The sequence below is a fragment of the Anoplolepis gracilipes genome, chromosome 7 (genome assembly GCF_047496725.1).
Source record: "Anoplolepis gracilipes chromosome 7, ASM4749672v1, whole genome shotgun sequence".
Classification (NCBI taxonomy): domain Eukaryota; kingdom Metazoa; phylum Arthropoda; class Insecta; order Hymenoptera; family Formicidae; genus Anoplolepis; species Anoplolepis gracilipes.
The window spans coordinates 13792100-13815000 of record NC_132976.1 but is presented as its reverse complement, the minus strand read 5'-3'; positions in this window follow the sequence as shown (position 1 = coordinate 13815000).

The window sequence follows — 22901 nt, the reverse complement described above, 5'->3', positions numbered from 1 at the left end:
ATGAATATAGTTAACCTGTTCTCATGTAATTCATTAGTACAGGCAACAATAATTGCTTAAATACCAAAATTTATATTCCATATGAAACTATTAATCACATACTTTTTTATCCGAAGATCCTTAAATAACCGCTGATTTCTTTGTCAAAATAATAAATACTTTCGACACGTCTTAGACCATATGTTCCTCCTTAAGCCATGAACTATATAACTTCCTAGAGTTGTCACTCTTGTGCCATTTTGCATTGGGGGACCGAGTTTGGTCCACCAATTGATTACGACCTGATGAACTTGAACATAAATATTAAAATCCTGTGTATACCCATTAACACATATATATTAACTTATTGAAAACGACCTTTTAGATTTAAATTTATAAAAATTTACAAACAACAATTTATCTTTTCCATATAAAATTTAGTCAAGTCACTATAATTAACCTCCTGCTTAATTATAAATATTATTTTTCCAATATAAGTTAATTAACAAATTACTTATATAATTGAACAACTTAAGATTTATCGGGGATACAATATTAAAATTTTTCTCATTTATTCTATTCTACTTGTAAATTAATAATTTCCAACAAATTTTTTTATAATCAATTAACAATAGTATTTAATAATAACAATATATAATAAAAAACATAAAAATCTATAGCAAAATAAATAAATAATTAACAAAAATTTCTAATTTGCCCAAAACTTCGAGGATATGCTTTTTAGCTTATTTTCCACATTTTAGCCGCCATTTTTTAATTTTTTATTTTTTGACTTAAGGATTCCAAATACCCTTACTACTATTAAACTAAGATTTATACAAAATTTCAACTAAATTGAGACAACTTTAGAATTCTACTATTCAATAGATCGCAGTTTTTGCACCTGCAAAAATATAATTTAAAACGTCTATTTTATGCAGTATCTCCTGATGACCTTATAACAAAAATTTCGTAAACTTACCCCTAATAGGTTCCGAAATACTTCCATTTGTTTATAAGACGTCAGCCATCTTGCTTTTACGGATCCATCCTAGGAAGACCGGACCAATTCCATTGTAATAGACTCGAACTGACGATAATCTGTCCCCAATTCTCCAAATCACTCCCTATAACAGTTAATTAAATAATTAATAATAATAATTATCAAATTTCTTATTAACAAGTTAAGATAATACCTAATACCCACTACTGAATAATAGACACGATATCTTACTTTAAAGCCACCCTATATACATCTCCTGTATACCGGGTGTCAAAAAATCATTACTCGTTAAACCTTAAAATTCAAATATCTATAATATTCCCTACATTTACATGCTAAAGACATATAAATCTTATCCCTATCTTTTTAATTAGCTCTAAATAAATTAAGACTAAATGAGACCTCAAACTACTGATACTGAAATTCCACAAGATACCTTTGTTGACCCTGCAGTTATATTGGAGACCTTAATCCAATTTATAGAGGAAAATAAAGAAAATATTATTTACAATTTAGATAACATTATTAAAGAATTTTTAAACCAAGCTTCTATTATCATAATCCCAGATCAGTAAAAAAATCCCCTGATTTATTAATTCTTAAAACACATTGATCCTGCTCTCGGCGGAGCCCTGGGTATAGCCGACTTAGACAGATTACCCAAAAACCTAAATAGAGAGCAACCCTGTTATTGATACCTAGGTAGATGATGACAATGGGTCACTGCACGTGACAGCGCGCAGACGAAGCGGTGGGAGGAACCCTCTGCATTGACAACCTGAAGAGTCACACACACATATCGGCGCGCCTAGTATCAAGTAACAGTGGGAGGCTTCTTCGTGCCGCGCGTTCCTGCCGGGCGCCGATTGGCTGATCTCTTATAATTAATATCTCATTAACTATTGCGAAAATTGCAAAATGATACATAACTTTTTTACTCAGTTTAACCTACTCTACCTGCACCTGACGGGTGATTTGCGAATTATGGGACACTCTGTATATATATATATATATATATATATATATATATATGTATATATATATATATATATATATGTATATATATGTAAATCTAGCACTCTTCAAACTTAAGTGGCTTTATGTTTTTCCTTCCTTATATATGTATATATTATATATATATATATATATATATTTATATATACAGGGTGTTTCAGAATGACCGTATCACCTATCGAGTGCAGGTAGAGCGGGTTAAATGGAATAGAAAAGTCCTATACCATTTTGCGATTTTCGGAATAATTATTGAGAAATTAATTTACAAAGATCAGCAAATCCGGCGCGAGTATCAGGCCGCTGCAAAAAAGATGGCGAGAAGGACGGCCTACCACAAAAAAGATGACGAGAAAGACGGCCCACCGCTAGGCCGGTCGCTAAATAATAATCGCTAATCTATTGTTCTTATCAACACTTCTCGTCTATACCCCTGGTAACCGCAAGGCAATGGCGCCTATTTACGTCGCGCGCGCTTAGCGACCGTCCTTAGGGCCGTCCTTCTCGCTATCTTTTTTGCAGCGGCCTGATACTCGCGCCGGATTTGCCGATGTTTGTAAATTAATTTCTCAATAATTATTCCGAAAATCGCAAAATGGTACAGGATTTTTCTATTACATTTAACCCGCTCTATCTGCACTCGAGAGGTAATACGGTTATTCTGAGACACCCTGTCTATATATATTATATATACCTACTGAAAAAAAATTGTTAAATTTCGTTAAAATAAAAATTTTTAATTTTCATAACTTTCATCGCTATAAATTAAAATAAAAATGTGTACTGCATATTCAATATATGGATAAACAAAGGTAGATACATGTATATTTATAGTATAGGAACAAAATAATAAAAACAAGAAAATTTTTTTAAAAATTTCCTGAGTCCCAATACAATTCCATGAAAATTCCCTGATTTATCCAGACACAAAAATTCTCTGAAAATTGTAGATCTTCCAAGTTTTTCCAGGGAGTATGCACCCTGTAATTCAAGGTTTTACGATAATTCATCATGATAAACATAAATATTGTACTGTAAGCAAAATGATAAAAGTATAAGTACATGAATAATGAGAGATTTTATGGTACATGAATACTTTGAATTGATTTCTTATTTTATAACAAAGCAATTATTATTATAAAGTTATAAAATGAAAATACATAAATTATTTATATGTAAGGAAAAAGAAAAGCCATACGAATGAAAGATAACGTGAAAAGAATATAATAATGAATTAGTAGAGAGAAAAAAAAGAATATAAATGTAGGAATATAAATTGAAAAAGGAAGAAGAAAGGAAGAATAAATTTATGAATTAAATTTTTTTATTTATAGGTCATTCTTTATATAAATGTGTGTGTGTGTGCGTGTGTGAGTGTGCGTATGTGTGTGTGTGTGTGAAAAATAGAGGAAATAAAATTTATAAAATTAATAATAAGGGTATCCTGGGGCGGGAGGTGCGGGAATGTATCCAGCTGGTGCAGGCTGGTGTGCGAGAACGTATCCGGCTGGTGCGGACTGCGCGGGAACGTATCCGGTTGGTGCGAGCTGCGCTGGAACGTATCCGGCTGGTGCGAGCTGCGCGGGAACATATCCGGCTGGTGTGGATGGCGCAGGCACATATCCGGCTGGTGCGGGTGGCGCAGGCACATATCCGGCTGGTGCGGGTGGCGCAGGCATATATCCGGCTGGTGCGGGTGGCGCAGGCACATATCCGGCTGGTGCGGATGGCACAGGCACATATCCGGCTGGTGCGGATGGCGCAGGCACGTATCCGGGTGGTGCGGACGGTGCGAGGACGTGCACGACTGGTGCGGGCGGCGCGGGGACGTATCCAGATTGTAAATACGTCGCCAGCATGTACGTACGTGCTTGCATATCGGCGACGTATTTTCTGTGCCTCCTTCTTTCTTTGCTGACAGCCCGCCGCACCGCATCGTTCATACGCTGAAAAGAAAAAAATATTTAATATTTTTATATGTGTACGTGTATATATATATATATATATATATATATATATAAGAAAGCAAAGTTAAAAAGAAGTATTTCAGAACAAAAGCTATATGATTTCAAAAAAAATTGAAAAATTTAATTGATATTTTCCCAAGCCTGGTATGTAATAATGCATAAATATTTTTTTAAATTACCTTTTGTATATTTGGCGTTGGTTGAGACGACGTACCCACATTTTTATTTTTCCTCGCCGTCGTCGCCGTCGTCGCCATCGTCCCCGTCGTCGTCGCCGTCCTCGCCGCTGTCGTCGCCGTCCTCGCCATCGTCACCGCCGTCATCGCCGTTGTCGCCGCCGCCATCGTCGCCGGGGCAGCCCCTTTTGAATATCCTTCGCTACGTGCTAACAAATAATATATTATTTATTTATTATATTCATAAAAAGAGAGAGAGAGAGAGAGAGAGAGAGAGAGAGAGAGAGAGAGCGAGAGAGAGAGAGAGAGAGAGATGTCAGGGATAGAAATTATCAGCTAATATTATTATAATTTATGCATCGTAATATGATACGTACATTTTAATAATATATTCAATTGAAAATAATAAGAAAAAAGACTATATAAAATATAAAACAGTACTTACTCATTCTCCGCATCTTGATTGTTGCCACTTTCGAGACGCTGCCCGCGAATGGATGCACACACAAGAAATAGCTACGTACAGTGATGTTAGACCGGGAACGCGGCTCACGCTCTGTATGACGCACCACAAGCGCGAGCCGTGAATATGTGGCACCGAGCATGCGCAGAGCTCACATATACACGACTTGCGCTTGTGTGTGCGCCATACGGGCCGCGAGCCGCCTATCCGATATCCAATCTGGGCCTTTATTCTCAAAACTGTGATAAAAGTATCGTATGCGAAAATTACTCTGTGCGATTCTTGATTGGTGTATACTTTTAGATGCAGCAATTAGGAATTGCATAGAGTCATTTTCATATACAATACTTTTTTCACGGTTTCGAGAATAAAGGTCCTGGTATCACTGTAGCTGTATCATGTGCCGTGCGCACACGTATACGGCTCTTGTATGCGTATCCGTTCCACACGCTAAAACAACGAGCAACGTCCCAAACTAGCACTTCACTTACACAGCCGAAAAATCACTGACAATTTATGCCGTCCAATTACGAGCACGTACATCGTTGTCGCGTTCACTGTTTGAAAGCGAGAGCGAGATCGAATGAGGAGAAAACGGGATGACTAACATCAAAGAGTTCCGAAGTCTTGCTCGGGAGACTTTTTTTTGTTTACTGATTTTCGTATATATCATCTTACTACAGAAAATCAAACTTTTTTATTTTGCACTGTATCGATCTGAAAATAATAGAAAAAGATTTTGAGAATGACATCAAATGTGACATAAATTGTATAATTTTCAATTAAATTTATAAAAAAATTTTTACAATTTCGGTAAAGTGCAACATGAAAAAGTTTTTCTGTAGTAAGATGTTATATATATACATATATATATATACTCGTACATATATATATATATATATAAATATATATATTTATACATATATATATAATATATATATATACAATGAAAAAATGATGGATAAAGGAAATCTCACGAGCGAGACATCAGCACTCTTCGATATTAGTCATCTTACTTGCTCTTTATGTGTTCTCGCTTTATCTTTCGGCGTTCGCTATCGCGGAGATTATCTACAAAAAATTAAAATCTTATGAAAGAAAAGTAAAACTTTTATTTCGCATTTTAGCAATTTGAAAATAATTATAATGAATTAATTGGATTTTTACGAATAAAATGATATCAAATATGATTAATTAAACATATCATAGATATTATATAAATCATTTTAATAATTTATTTATAAATTATCCAATTTATGTCATGTTTGTTGTCATTTTAATCTCTTATTAATACATTATAATTATTTTTGAATATATAAAATATATAAATAAAAATTTTACATTTTTATGAGGACAATCGTGACAGATAACATAATGAGATTCCATTTCCAGATTTGCACGTTTATTAGAAAAAAAAAATGTTTACAAGGTTGTGTGACGCTAATACAAGAGTTATATATTCGATGGAACTGAAACATAAATAGTATAATAAAGATCACTAAGATCTGTAGGGACATTCCTGTGGTGCAGGCTTCTCACCGTTCGGACTCGGGTTCAAATCCGAGTAAGACGGTGACTTTTTCGTAACAGGTGTCCGCATCGCCCGCACCAGCCGGATACATTCTCGCACTGACTGCGTTTAGCATTCCCAAATGGATCGTATCTTTTGCATTTTTTTTTTTTTAATTAGGACAACTTTCAAAAATCATTTAATTTGTGAAATTAAATACCCCACTAATTTTTTTATAATAATACGCTAATAATGGTGAAATATATATGTACATCTTTATCTTTATATAAAAAGTTTACAACTTTTTATTTATATCGACATATACAGGGTGGGCCAAATAACCTGTGACAGGCTATTTTCTCCGAAACTATTGGAGATAGAGACTTGAATTTTTTTATGTTAAATGGCACATAGGGGCTGATTACGTTGCACGTAGGAAAATTTTTTGGGAGGACTTTTAGGGGGACAAAAAATGGTACCCTTTATTTTTTAAATGAAACACCCTATATTTTTGCATATTCTTGTAGCTTATCTCGAGAGCTTTCTGAAACACTATAATAACATGTTTTTTCATTAAATACTTTTCGAGTTATGAGGCTTCAAAGTTGCAATATTTTGACATAAAATACAAGATATCTCGTAAAATATTAATTTTTCGATTATCTTACTCTAATATTTTTATGCACAGAATAATGAGACAAATCAATTGGCGTATTTAAAACACATAATTATCTTTAAGAAAAAATCTGAATTTGCGACTAGCAAGTTACACATTTTTACTTTAACATAATTATGTGTTTTAAATACCTCAATTGATTTGTCTCATTATTCTGTGCATAAAAGTATTAGGATAAGATAATCGAAAAATGAATATTAGTGAGCGAGGGATAGTGACAGATTACAAATAAATGTAAATGTTAGAATCCGTATTATAAAATTATTGTAGTAATTAATAAGTAATAAATTTGTTGAAAGAATTTAATGAAGTTGTATAGATTACCATATGGATTGTAACATTTAAATTAGTAATCTGTCACTATCCCTCGCTCACCGAGTTATATATAAAACTACGATTTTTCATGTTGTATAATTTATAAATCAAAATTTCAAATTATTTAAATTCCATGAGGGTGCGCGATTAATTTTACATGTGTGTTTCTACGATTATAAATCTGTTTGCCAATCGGTTCATAAAACCAAACATATTAATTAAATCTTTATGTAAGATAATAAATTTACAAGTTGAACATCGAAGTAATATAATAATACACGAATTCGATGTGCACACATATAGCTTTATCCTCATATAAAATGCACAACTTCTTGTTTATATCAATGTGTCAAAAATAAATATAATAACTTGAATTCCGAACTAATCTTGTTAATTAGTATACTAATAACGTGTGTATATCTATATATCTTCATATAAAATTATCAACTTTACACACACACACACACACATACACACAATTGTAATACACACAATTGTAAATTTGTATGAAAATGGAGGTACATATGTAGACATGTTAGTATAGCAAAATTAATAAATTCGGTATTTATTTTGCTCATTTTCCTTTTATATATGTCGATATAAATAAAAAGTTGTAAACTTTTTATATAAAGATAAAGATGTACATATATATTTCACCATTATTAGCGTATTATTATAAAAAAATTAGTGCGGTATTTAATTTCACAAATTAAATGATTTTTGAAAGTTGTCCTAATTAAAAAAAAAAAAATGCAAAAGATACGATCCATTTGGGAATGCTAAACGCAGTCAGTGCGAGAATGTATCCGGCTGGTGCGGGCGATGCGGACACCTGTTACGAAAAAGTCACCGTCTTACTCGGATTTGAACCCGAGTCCGAACGGTGAGAAGCCTGCACCACAGGAATGTCCCTACAGATCTTAGTGATCTTTATTATACTATTTATGTTTCAGTTCCATCGAATATATAACTCTTGTATTAGCGTCACACAACCTTGTAAACATTTTTTTTTTCTAATAAACGTGCAAATCTGGAAATGGAATCTCATTATGTTATCTGTCACGATTGTCCTCATAAAAATGTAAAATTTTTATTTATATATTTTATATATTCAAAAATAATTATAATGTATTAATAAGAGATTAAAATGACAACAAACATGACATAAATTGGATAATTTATAAATAAATTATTAAAATGATTTATATAATATCTATGATATGTTTAATTAATCATATTTGATATCATTTTAATCGTAAAAATCCAATTAATTCATTATAATTATTTTCAAATTGCTAAAATGCGAAATAAAAGTTTTACTTTTCTTTCATAAGATTTTAATTTTTTGTAGATAATCTCCGCGATAGCGAACGCCGAAAGATAAAGCGAGAACGCATAAAGAGCAAGTAAGATGACTAATATCGAAGAGTGCTGATGTCTCGCTCGTGAGATTTCCTTTATCCATCATTTTTTCATTGTATATATATATATTATATATATATGTATAAATATATATATTTATATATATATATATATATATGTACGAGTATATATATATATGTATATATATAACATCTTACTACAGAAAAACTTTTTCATGTTGCACTTTACCGAAATTGTAAAAATTTTTTTATAAATTTAATTGAAAATTATACAATTTATGTCACATTTGATGTCATTCTCAAAATCTTTTTCAATTATTTTCAGATCGATACAGTGCAAAATAAAAAAGTTTGATTTTCTGTAGTAAGATGATATATACGAAAATCAGTAAACAAAAAAAAGTCTCCCGAGCAAGACTTCGGAACTCTTTGGATGTTAGTCATCCCGTTTTCTCCTCATTCGATCTCGCTCTCGCTTTCAAACAGTGAACGCGACAACGATGTACGTGCTCGTAATTGGACGGCATAAATTGTCAGTGATTTTTCGGCTGTGTAAGTGAAGTGCTAGTTTGGGACGTTGCTCGTTGTTTTAGCGTGTGGAACGGATACGCATACAAGAGCCGTATACGTGTGCGCACGGCACATGATACAGCTACAGTGATACCAGGACCTTTATTCTCGAAACCGTGAAAAAAGTATTGTATATGAAAATGACTCTATGCAATTCCTAATTGCTGCATCTAAAAGTATACACCAATCAAGAATCGCACAGAGTAATTTTCGCATACGATACTTTTATCACAGTTTTGAGAATAAAGGCCCAGATTGGATATCGGATAGGCGGCTCGCGGCCCGTATGGCGCACACACAAGCGCAAGCCGTGTATATGTGAGCTCTGCGCATGCTCGGTGCCACATATTCACGGCTCGCGCTTGTGGTGCGTCATACAGAGCGTGAGCCGCGTTCCCGGTCTAACATCACTGTACGTAGCTATTTCTTGTGTGTGCATCCATTCGCGGGCAGCGTCTCGAAAGTGGCAACAATCAAGATGCGGAGAATGAGTAAGTACTGTTTTATATTTTATATAGTCTTTTTTCTTATTATTTTCAATTGAATATATTATTAAAATGTACGTATCATATTACGATGCATAAATTATAATAATATTAGCTGATAATTTCTATCCCTGACATCTCTCTCTCTCTCTCTCTCTCTCTCTCTCTCTCTCTCTCTCTCTCTCTGTCTCTCTCTCTCTCTTTTTATGAATATAATAAATAAATAATATATTATTTGTTAGCACGTAGCGAAGGATATTCAAAAGGGGCTGCCCCGGCGACGATGGCGGCGGCGACAACGGCGATGACGGCGGTGACGATGGCGAGGACGGCGACGACAGCGGCGAGGACGGCGACGACGACGGGGACGATGGCGACGACGGCGACGACGGCGAGGAAAAATAAAAATGTGGGTACGTCGTCTCAACCAACGCCAAATATACAAAAGGTAATTTAAAAAAATATTTATGCATTATTACATACCAGGCTTGGGAAAATATCAATTAAATTTTTCAATTTTTTTTGAAATCATATAGCTTTTGTTCTGAAATACTTCTTTTTAACTTTGCTTTCTTATATATATATATATATATACACGTACACATATAAAAATATTAAATATTTTTTTCTTTTCAGCGTATGAACGATGCGGTGCGGCGGGCTGTCAGCAAAGAAAGAAGGAGGCACAGAAAATACGTCGCCGATATGCAAGCACGTACGTACATGCTGGCGACGTATTTACAATCTGGATACGTCCCCGCGCCGCCCGCACCAGTCGTGCACGTCCTCGCACCGTCCGCACCACCCGGATACGTGCCTGCGCCATCCGCATCAGCCGGATATGTGCCTGTGCCATCCGCACCAGCCGGATATGTGCCTGCGCCACCCGCACCAGCCGGATATATGCCTGCGCCACCCGCACCAGCCGGATATGTGCCTGCGCCACCCGCACCAGCCGGATATGTGCCTGCGCCATCCACACCAGCCGGATATGTTCCCGCGCAGCTCGCACCAGCCGGATACGTTCCAGCGCAGCTCGCACCAACCGGATACGTTCCCGCGCAGTCCGCACCAGCCGGATACGTTCTCGCACACCAGCCTGCACCAGCTGGATACATTCCCGCACCTCCCGCCCCAGGATACCCTTATTATTAATTTTATAAATTTTATTTCCTCTATTTTTCACACACACACACACATACGCACACTCACACACGCACACACACACACATTTATATAAAGAATGACCTATAAATAAAAAAATTTAATTCATAAATTTATTCTTCCTTTCTTCTTCCTTTTTCAATTTATATTCCTACATTTATATTCTTTTTTTTCTCTCTACTAATTTATTATTATATTCTTTTCACGTTATCTTTCATTCGTATGGCTTTTCTTTTTCCTTACATATAAATAATTTATGTATTTCCATTTTATAACTTTCGTGAAATACGCAATGAGTTATTTTCTCTTTCTATTTTGCTATTCTAAATATCTCTACATATAATTGTTTACTTTGATATAAAAATAATCTTTATGACAATTGATTTTATTCATTTATATTATGAAACATATATATAAAGTTGTATATGAATACTTCACTTTTATGCTATTTTGTATATATGTTTCATAACATATATATGTATATATATACATATATATATATATGTATATATATACATATATATATATATATAATTAATATATATGTTATCTGACAATAAATATATAATTTGTATAAGAAAAATGTTTTTATACATTAAAAATAGAACTAGTCAAACAAGGGAAATCTTTGATGGGATGCCGAGATTAATAGACACAATGGTTCACTTCTATCAATAAATAGATGCGTTTACGCAACTACGAAATGAGTTGGTGCAATATAGTTTTATTTACAACTGCGTGCAGAAAAACATATACATATTATTGTGTCGAAAATGTAAATTAGCAAGATAACATCCTTGCTCATATATACTAGTCAAAAGAAAATAGGGAACACTTTTCATACGTCAAAAAATAGGCTATTTTTAAACTATTGTAACTCAGTGAAAAATCATCGTACGCAAATTTAAAAAAAAGCATTTTAAAGCTTAAAGTTTGAACTTTAACATGCAATCAATAATTTAAAAAAAAAAATTTATCTTCTCAGTGCTACCCCTTAAAAAAGCGCGCACAATTTTTGTTCTTAAAATTACGTATTTTTGACACTCTGTAGCTAGATAAGAAAAATTCTCTTGACAATCTCAAGTCAATTTCCATAAAATACAATATTTTACCTACAAAATGCTTTTTTAAAAATTTTCTTACAATTTTTTTTGGACGCGTTACATGACTTTAAAGTTAAACTTGCGTTTTTCAGAAAAATTGACGATACTTGGCGAAAAATCATCATACAAAAATTAAAAAAAAAGTATTTTGAAGCTTGAAGTTTCAGCTTTAACATGCTATCGATAGTTTTAGAAAATTTGTTTATCTTTTCAGTGTACCCTAAGAAAAAGAAACACTGTTTTTTTCATAAAATTACTTATTTTTGACGTTCTGCAGTTTTATAAAAAAATTTTTCTTGAAAAATTCAAATCAATTTCCATAAAATATAACACTTTACCTACAAAATACTTTTTTAAAAATATTCGACGATTTTTTTTGGCCGAGTTACATGACTTTAAAGTCAACCTTAAATTTTATTGAAAATTGACATTTTCCGCCGGCATTAGCATTACTCAATATGCACCACGTGGAGGTTGCCGGTCGAATTGCACATCACGTGTGTGTGTGTGTGTGTGTGTGTGTGTGTGTGTGTGTGCGTGTGTGTGTGTGTCACAGCAGAGATAAGGACCCCGCAGTTCGTCACTTCCACAATATTTAACGACTCCAAACCCTCTCTGCTGTGTATATGTGTGTTTGTGTGTGCGTTTAGTATTGTGTATTTCCTCCTCTTTGCTCAATTACCCCTTGTAGACGCTCTCGCATATTTATACATCTCTCTATCAAATTCTGCGGAATTTTGTTCCAAATTTGTGTTAACATGTCCGCTAAATCATTTAAATTTTGCGGCTGTTGATCGCGACGTCTTAATCGTCGTTCCATTTCGTCCCATATGTGCTCGATTAGATTTAAGTCCGGGCTATTAACAGGATGGTCCAGCAATATAATATTGTGTTCTTCAAGAAAACGGCGAGTTATATTCGCTGTATGAGGACGAGCGTTGTCTTGCATAAATATGAAATTGCGATGTAAACAACGGAGAGGCAAAACGTGAAGTCGCAGGACTTCATTTACATATCGCACACTTGTTATTGATGGAGGTGGCAGAATTATCAAGTCCATCCGTCTTCTCATTGATACACACCCCCATACCATAACCGAACCGCCGTTATGTGCCCGCACTGGCATAACACAACGCCGATCGTATCGTTCATTTCGACGACGCTAATTACGTATACGAGCGTCATTACCGTAAAGGTAATGATAAAACCGAGAGGTGTATAAATATGCGAGAGCGTCTGCAAGCGGTAATTGAGCAAAGAGGAGGAAATACACAATACTAAACGCACACACAAACACACAGCAGAGAGGGTTTGGAGTCGTTAAATACTGCGGAAGTGACGAACTGCGGGATCCTTATCTCTGCTGTGACACACGCACGCACGCACGCACACACATACACGTGATGTGCAAAATCTACCGGCAACCTCCATGTGGTGCATATTAGGTAATGCTAATGCCGGCGGAAAATGTCATTTTTCAATAAAATTTAAGGTTGACTTTAAAGTCATGTAACTTGGCCAAAAAAAATCGTCGAAATATTTTTAAAAAAGCATTTTGTAGGTAAAGTGTTATATTTTATAGAAATTGATTTGAATTTTTTAAGAAAACTTTTTTTATAAAACTGCAGAATGTCAAAAATAAGTAATTTTTTGAAAAAAACAGTTTCTTTTTTTTAGAGTACACTGAAAAGATAAATTTTCTAAAACTATCGATAGCATGTTAAAGCTGAAACTTCAAGCTTCAAAATATTTTTTTTTAAATTTTTGTATGATGATTTTTCGCCTAGTATCGTCAATTTTTCTTCTCGAAAAACGCAAGTTTAGGTCCAGAGTCATGTAACTCGGCCAAAAAATATCGTAAGAAAATTTTTAAAAAAGCATTTTGTAGGTAAAATATTGTATTTTATGGAAATTGACTTGAGATTGTCAAGAGAATTTTTCTTATCTAGCTACAGAGTGTCAAAAATACGTAATTTTAAGAACAAAAACTGTGCGCGCTTTTTTAAGGGGTAGCACTGAGAAGATAAATTATTTTTTTTAAATTATCGATTGCATGTTAAAGTTCAAACTTCAAGCTTCAAAATGCTTTTTTTTAAATTTGCGTACGATGATTTTTCACTGAGTTACAATAGTTCGAAAATAGCCTATTTTTTGACGTATGAAAAGTGTTCGCTATTTTCTTTTGAGTAGTGTATATTATATACTTGACACAGAAATAGAGTATTTTACTAATCAGATATTGTTTTATAATATTTAATTTCTTAAAGTATAAAGAAAAATGTAATACACATTGTTTTAATAAGTCATTATATCAAATAATACATAAGTGTACATAAAATATCGTACATAATAATCATTGCATACAAGAATAACAAATATTCATGGTTCAGATCAATTACAAAGATGATGATCGTGAAAGAAATGATTTATACAAAGGAACTTTTTACACCACGCACAGGCAATTACAGCAATTTCGCCGCAAATATCGCATGTTGGTTTTAAATTACTTTTGAAACAAAAGTCTACCGGTGTATCAAATTCTTCTGGTCTCTTTTCTAAATAACCACTTTTATACCATGCATATTTGAATAAATTTTTAAACTTCGGTGATGAAAATTAATTATGTGTTAATGATTGTAATTTTAAAATATTGTTTTTTAAATGAAGCGCTTGACCTCAAGATCTAAAAGCATGACGGTATCCGAAAAATGTTTAACAAAATTTTTCCACAAATGAAAACCGAATACATCTAAAGGTTGTATTTTTTCCATTGTTCCATCTGGTATAGTTAACAAATTGATATTTTCCATAAAATCTGGTTTGTTTTTTTGAATTATATCAGAACAATGACCAGTCCAAGAATCTAATAATAAAGTTGATTTTGGTCTAACATTTGGAAAAAACACTTCTTTTATCCAAATCTTAAAATGATGTGATATTAATTTTCCAGATTTTGATGCCATGACAAAGATATTATCTTTTTTAAACATTGTTTCTTTGCCCGTTGGACCAAATGTTCCAGTAGGTTCTTTTAAAACAATAAAAAGAGGCGATAGTAATCTACCTTCAGCTGAAACAATAAGTTGTATAGTATAACTGTGTGTAGTTGTTGATATGGATTGTACTATGCACTCTATTTTTTTAATACCAATAGGTGATAATGAACGACTGGAATGAAATTCTAATTGAAATCCACTTTGGTCGGAATTATATACATTTTCAATTCCATATTGTATAATAAAATATTTAATATTTTCGATAAATGACTTGCTTTGTGCTTTTAAGTTTTCATTTGACGTTAAATGTTTTTTATTATAAATTTTGTAATTTTTCTAGATACGATATTATGTGCAAGTTTAAAATTTTTTATCCATGATAATGATGCTGTAAACCCAGATACATTTACTTCCTTCTGCGTTCGAAGAGCCCATCGAGCAATATCAATGTCATGAATAATTATTCTATTTTTAACAGTTTCATTGAATTTATTAAACGTATATGTTGAAATTTCTTTCAGTTTATCAAATCTGCTGCCACCTTGATTTACCTGTTCTTTTTAATTGACGAAGTGACTTGACTTTCCGAAATCTACGTTTTAGTTTCAAAATTTTTTGACTTTGTCCTACTTTTTCAAAATTCTACAACATTTCTTTTATATTGTATTGGTGTGCAATCTAACACATGTGCAATGTAACACATGTAATTTTTTTACAATATGTGTCATATATGTGTCATATATGTGTACATATATGTGTCATCTTCTCTTTCTTCATCAATTACTCGTTCTACTTCGGGTATATCAAACACGTTTTGCAAATCTAATGATACTTCTTCATCATAATTTCATACGCTTCTTCTTGCATTAATTTAAGTATATTTTCGATCTTGTTTTTGTTTTAATTTTATCTGTTGTAACAGGATTTTCTGAAAAATCCATAGTAATAAAAACTGTGTATAGCAGCATTATTATTTACGTTTCTTGGATTAAACATTATTCTTTAAAAAGTTATTAAAATTATATATATTTGCTTTATAAATATTAACAACAAAAATATTTATTAGCAGTAAAAATATTTTATTATTTAATGCGTATTAATACTTTCTTATAAGTGTTTTCCGAGTTTCATAAAAAAGAGCACAATGTTTTATTACATAATTTATAATAATTTAAATAATTTAATAAAATATTAATTATAATTTAAATAAATTAACAAAACAGATAAACTTAAATTTTGAATAAAGTTCAAATATGTAAAAAAACAATAAAAATTGAAAAAATACATATATAATGTATACATACGCAAGACAGAACTGCTGCTGAATTTAACTAAACTTAAACTGCTGCTTGATTTGATAGATGCTTTTATAGTACGTGTTCCGCTGCACGCGGTTATAAATAAAACTATATTGCACTAACTCATTTCGCGGTTGCGTAAACGCATCTGTTTATTTATAGAAATGAACTATTGTATCTATATTAACGTCGGCATCCCGTCAAAGATTTTCTTTGTTCGACTAGTTCTATTTTTAATGTATAAAAACATTACTTTTTTTATGCAAATTATATATTAATTGTCACATAACATATATATTAATTATTGACAGTGAGCAACTCTCTTCATTTTAGCAGTCTCGGAAAGCATTTGGCGAACTTTTATTACATAGGATTTATAGCGTAGGTCCTCTTCACCAATTCGACGCATTGTAGTGTCACTCACATCCAAAGTTCTAGCTATTTTTGTCAGAGACTGCCCAGGGTCCTCTAAAATGTGCTGTTGAGCCTTTGCGATAATTTCTGGAGTTCTTACAGACTTTTCTTTTGAGTGCCTCTTCCTCGTATTTCGTGGTAATGTAATATAATATGACATCCTGTACGCATAGGATTATATTTGTTACGTTCAGGCCCGTAGTAAGGATGGGTCAGAGGAAGGGCGTAACAGGAACTGTTCCGATGTCAAAAGTCTTATCGACGAGTAACTCGGTCGAGCGAGCTGCAGGTTAGCAAACAGGTAAACGACGGGTGTCGTTATTACTCTGTTATGCGAACGCTCTCTCGGTGATCCCTTTTTGGTAAGAGGATCGAATCTCTTTTACGCAGGACGGGACCAAGCGTGATCTTTCGCGTGGAGAGAGTGAGGGAGTTAAATAAGTTTACCGATCATTTAATTTTTAGATTAATATTTATTCAATTGATCCTTACCATTATACATATAACTTTATTGATATCGGCCTTAAAATTATTTGTATGAGTGTATGTGTTATGTATGTTACGGCGCGATGTCGATGTCTTCGAAGACGCTATCTATAATGTTAAGGAGAGCGGAATCGGACATGGATGCAAGCTTTGATTCTAAGGAGGGAAGCGCAGAGGTGTCAAAGTCTGCTGGAGAATATTCCAGAGAGTCGGGTAATTCTATCGTGTGGTTCGATGAATTATCCAAGAGGATTACGGACGAGGAATCGGAAAATGTTGGGGGAGACGACGGCGGTGAGTCATCGGATATATCGATGACTGAAGGTGAAACGGGTACAGGGGAATATGATGGGAAAAGAAAATCTATTTCAGGGTAACTATGGGTAGATGGGAAAAGCGTCTTTAACAGGGTAGAACAGCGCGAGTACTGCGGTGAAGAAAAGGGAGAATCTAAACTGTTGGTTTCGCTCACGGTATGCCGATCTATTGTCTCGATTTGCTCGCGAGAATCGGCGAGTCGGCGCGATTTTAGGCATACTTAGGCAGATTGGTTGCGTTTTAGCAGCTGGTGTAGTTGTGGCCCCAGTTGTGGGTCTTGCTCGGCGGGTGGTCGTTGAGCACTGACTCTAATAGGTTTTAAGACGTAATCACTGTGTAAAACTCCCGCTGTGTAAAACGAATTGCTTGAGTCAGCGAACGAGCGAAAAATCTGTACCGAATGAATTTGACGCTGTACTATCGACTGATTTGAATTTTGTGGTTTCTGTAATGCGCGAGTCTTCCCTTTTTATATTAAATCTTGAGGGCGTGTTAACAATTTGGGCGGGAGTATTTTTGAGATCTTGACGTGTAAAAAGCTGTCGTTCGGTGAGATCCTTCTCCTCTATATTTTTGATTGTTGCTGATTGGTGGGCTCTGTACGGCCTCTTAGGAAATTTGGAGATTCTTCATTTGGTTATCTCCTGGGATTATGCAGCTGTTTTTATCCATTTATTTATTTAGGGGATCTCGCTATCGATCCTTTTCGGTCATTTCTTTGAACATCGATTTCAATATTTAAAACATTTTTTCGTTCCTCGGCCCTCTTATGACTGGTTGGGCAATTATTGCTTTATCTTTATAGGAGGTAAAGACGTGGAGCCGACAGTGCGTAGCGGCGTTATTTGTTTCTTTCTTAAGATTATGCAGCTGTGTTTGTCGATTTATTCATTTAGAGGATCTCACTATCGGTCCTTTCCAGTCGTTTCTTTTGACATCGTTTTCAATGTTTTAAAATATTTTTCGTCGCGCGATCCTTTTTATGATTAGTCGGGCGATTATTGCTTCATTTTCGGGAGGAAAAATGTGAAGCCGACAGTGCGTAGCGGCATTATTTGTTTCTTTCTTAAGATTATGCAGCTGTGTTTGTCTGTTTCGTTGTTTAGAGGATTTCGTTATTGATCCCTTCCGGTATTTGTTTAGATATCGTTTTTAATGGGTCTAAACATTATTTGATGATAATGGTTTTTTTCTATTGCGCGACCCGTTTTTTGTGACCGATCGGACGATTATTGTTCATTTCGTGGGGGGGGGGGGACGTGGAGCCAACAGGACGTAATATATTTATTATTTATATTTATAGTCAAATATACATGATAATGCCCACCCACTGTGCGAAACGTTATTCTTTAGCACAAACATCCGTACTGTCGGCGTATATGTTTTCATTTAGCAAAAATTTTATCTCACGCTTTGTCGTATACATTTGTAACCGAATATTTGTATCGATTTCATCGTACGGCAACCACCCACGGCGCTCAAGAAAGCACGTGGGGATGCGATTTTTAATAATTTTTAGCAGCCTTACATTGGCGTTTGCAAAATTACGTCAGAAATACTCCCCTCCTCATTACGTTTTACAATATTACAAATTGCTCGCAGTACTTTGAATAGTTTAGTATCGCATCAGTTGTCCGTACATAAGGTTGTGCTAAAAAATGTGCTCCACAAAAGAAACAACAAGATGAATTTTTACATTCCGATTGAGAACGGTGAAATTCAATAAAAAAATGTAAGTTTCATTTATTTTCTAAATATTATTTTTTAATATATATTTTAATATTTTATATAGCGTTTCATCTCGTCGTGCGGTTTGCATACTTGGGTATACCTTAACCCCGACATCTTACAAATATTTGGAGATTGGAATAAGCGTTGGAGCTATGTCTTATGTGGAATTGATACTTGGTGATAACCGAGGCAATCGAGTAGTATTGCCTATCGTACTCTGGTACTCATTGATGCAGAAACGTACAGACATTGAACGATATGTACAATCGACTGAAAGTCAGCCATTATGGATCTGCGATCTATCTATCCAAATAATTAAATTAAAACGGATCGAGGATTGTTAAATTAACATTATCTAATAAGTCTTTGTATATACAACCTCAAACATTATTACATTTATTCGATTTTGAAAATTGTATCGATCATATGCATTCATGGTTGTGTCAAAATACACATTTCGTGAATAAAAAGTTTAAACAATTTTGTAACGTTTTGCAACGTAACAATATTACTAATGTAAATGATGCTGTGAAAGCGATTTGTAAGAGTGACGCGTTCGATAGCGGATAACTCGTAGATTGCGAATTGTTAGCGTGTGCTATAAATGATATACTTTATGATACTTGTAACAAATCTTTTTAAATATAAATTTATGTTAAACTCATTTATATATATATTATTTATTTGCGCCTTCTTCCTCTGTATTAGATATAATTAGATAATAAAATATATAATAAGATAACATTATAAAAAAATAATTTGAAAATATATACGGCTCCAATATTTACAAACATGATAAGATATACTCGGCAATGAGAGCCCATGCGCGGATGTTGATGCGTAAAGAAACTGCGTAAAGAAACTGTGTAAAGAAATTAATTCTTTTCACGAAAGAATTTTTAATTAGTGCACAGAGCACATATTTAGATTCTCATTTTTGAGAACTCTAAAAACCCCTCTATACCCCCCTAAAGAGATGTAGACGAGAAAAAATATCGGGGCGAAGTCACTGAATTGGGAATTGAACCCGAGTCATTCGCTTGCCGAAGAACAATATAAACAAATAGAGGAGAGAAGTATCGGTGTGGGGCTGAATAGCTCAGTGGTAAGAGCAGTCGCCCGGCAAGCGAAAGACTCGGGTTCAATTCCCAATTCAGTGACTTCGCCCCGATATTTTTTCTCGTCTACATCTTTTTAGGGGGGTATAGAGAGGTTTTTAGAGTTCTCAAAAATGAGAATCTAAATATGTGCTCTGTGCACTAATTAAAAATTCTTTCGTGAAAAGAATTAATTTCTTTACGCAGTTTCTTTACGCATCAACATCCGCGCATAGGCTCTCATTGCCGAGTATATCTTATCATGATTATAAAAAAACTTAACATACAAAAATTATCTTTTTCTCGCGTACGCCTTAGCCTCTGTCTTACTTCTCCTTCTCGCTATCCTTCTTCCTCTCTATTCTTTTCTCTCGCACACATATCTCCTTTTCCTATCATCATGCACTCCTTGTCATACACATACAGCGCTTTCCTTCTCACACCACGTCATACTCTCCTTGTCCTACGCTATATAGAACGCCTATAGCACCGTCTCTCTCTACCGCATTGCGAACGCCTATAGCACCGTCTCCCTCTAACGCGTTGCGAACGCTTATAGCACCGTCTCCCTCTAACGCGTTGCGAACGCCTATCGCGTTGTTATCATGGGGATATAAAAAATTTATTAATATTAATCTAATTATTTATTGCAAATATACATTACGAATAAACAGAGTGGCGTGAATATTTTATCTATAAACAGTTAACATTCCTCTTTCTCACCATCAGACCTCCGCAATCAGTCGGAGAGGACACTTCCTCCACCTGCGGAGGCATATGTACCCCCCTCCCTTCCCTCTTCTCCCTCAATCTGGTGGACATTTAGGTACACCGCTTCCCCCTCAATTTGAGGGACATTTGGTACCTCCCCCCCCCCCATATCAGTACCGGGAGGGTGAGGTAAGCGATTCCCCCGCTTACTGATATGAGGGGGGTGGTACCAAATGCGGGAGAACCACTTACCTCACCCCCCTCAGATCCCTGGATTAGAACTCCCTTATCCTTTCTACTTAGGTACGTTTCTATATCTGTTTCATAGATTGTTTGTTTCGTCTGTATAGTCATATCTGGGGTTATTAATTTGCATTTTCCTTTCCAGTAATGTAAAGGTGTAATTTTTCCAGTATTTTTAATCATTGTTTTGTATTCTTGTCGTTTGTCGTATTGTATTGTTAATTGTTGTTCTGTAGCAGTCGAGTAGAGCCATGTTTATGGCTGTTGTAATGCGATCCATGTGGTACGCGTTGATATAATGTATTTCGTCTTACAGTTGTTACGTTGACGCTGCTGTGTATAAATTTATATTTCGCATGGTGCATTTAAATTTACTCTATATGTCGGTGTCGCATGCTCACATGTGTATTGTTAGTTAATGTTAATACAATCTTTTAAATCTTTTTCTGTTACTATAACGTATGTTAGTTTTTCTTTGTCTACCACAATTATTTTATTGTTAATTTTTGTTACTGCGAATACATTGTTATAGCTGAATACAAGTAACGCAATTACATTCATTATGGTATAGCTCGATTGCGCAAATAATGGGAAGATTAAATGGTATAAATAATTGCTTTATCGTTGAATGCGCTTATTTTCGCGTATTTTTCTATAGTAAGCCAATCTTCGGTGTGTACTTGAAAAGGGAAGTACATTCCTTGTGGCAACTGTTGTGTTGCTTCCTTTAAATGTATTATTATGCTATCTATCGGTATTAATCTCGGATGTATTGCTCCGTTTTTGTATATGTTAGATATTCTATAATGTTATCCGCGTCGCGTATTAATTCTGCTATTACTGCGGTAATTATGGTAAAGTGTTCGTTTATCTCGCTGCGTTCTATATACTCATTTACTTGTTTCTGTAAGAGGTATTCATTACGTTGTATTGTATTTTCAAGTTTATCGATATGTCCGATAGTTGTATTTATTATTTTAATTTGATTTTGTACGGCATGCTGTATTGTCTGTTGACCGTTTTCTAATATGTTAAGTTGTTAATTCGTTTTTCGTCGTTAACGTCCATTGTGCCAAAAAATGACTTTGCTAAGGAACCTATTCCGTCTGTGAGTTCTCGTCGTTTATTTGTCTGTTTTTTATATTATCGTTTTAATTTGTATCATGACACTTTTTAAATATTTTGCTTCTCTTTTTGTTAGAATGTCTAGGTTTACGCATGTATCTCGAAGATAATGGGTGTGAAATTTCATAGTTTCGCATAATTTTTCGGTCTGTTTTAGATATTCGGTTATTTGCTCGTATCTTTCGTCTAAGTTTGATAAGTCTAATTTTATTATTAGTTTCCAGTTTTCTTTTGCGTAGTGGATCTGTCCGATTTCTTCAAAGAATAATCCTGGATTATGTTTAAATTCTTGTACCTGGTATGAGAGATTTGTTTCGTCGTCTTTCGTGTGACCTTTGCTGATCCAGCAGGCGAATGTCCTGTAATATCATACTATATTTCATTTTATTATAGTTTATCTCTTGGGTGTCGCTCGCCTTCTCTGACTTCGCGGGGTTCGCGTTAATCCAGCGGGAGATACACGGGTAATATTATAATGTCGTTGGTTTAGTCTCGTAACGACTTTTGTATAAAGCAGTTCGGCAAGATGCAAAAGTTTTTGTTAGATTGGAGCTTGCCGATCTGTCGCCAGTGTGATGAATATCGGGATGGAGCATTCCATTGACTCGTGCTGGTACGAATTATTCCGTCTTCCAACATTTGTTGCACTTGTTTATTTACTTCTGTCTTGTGTTTCTC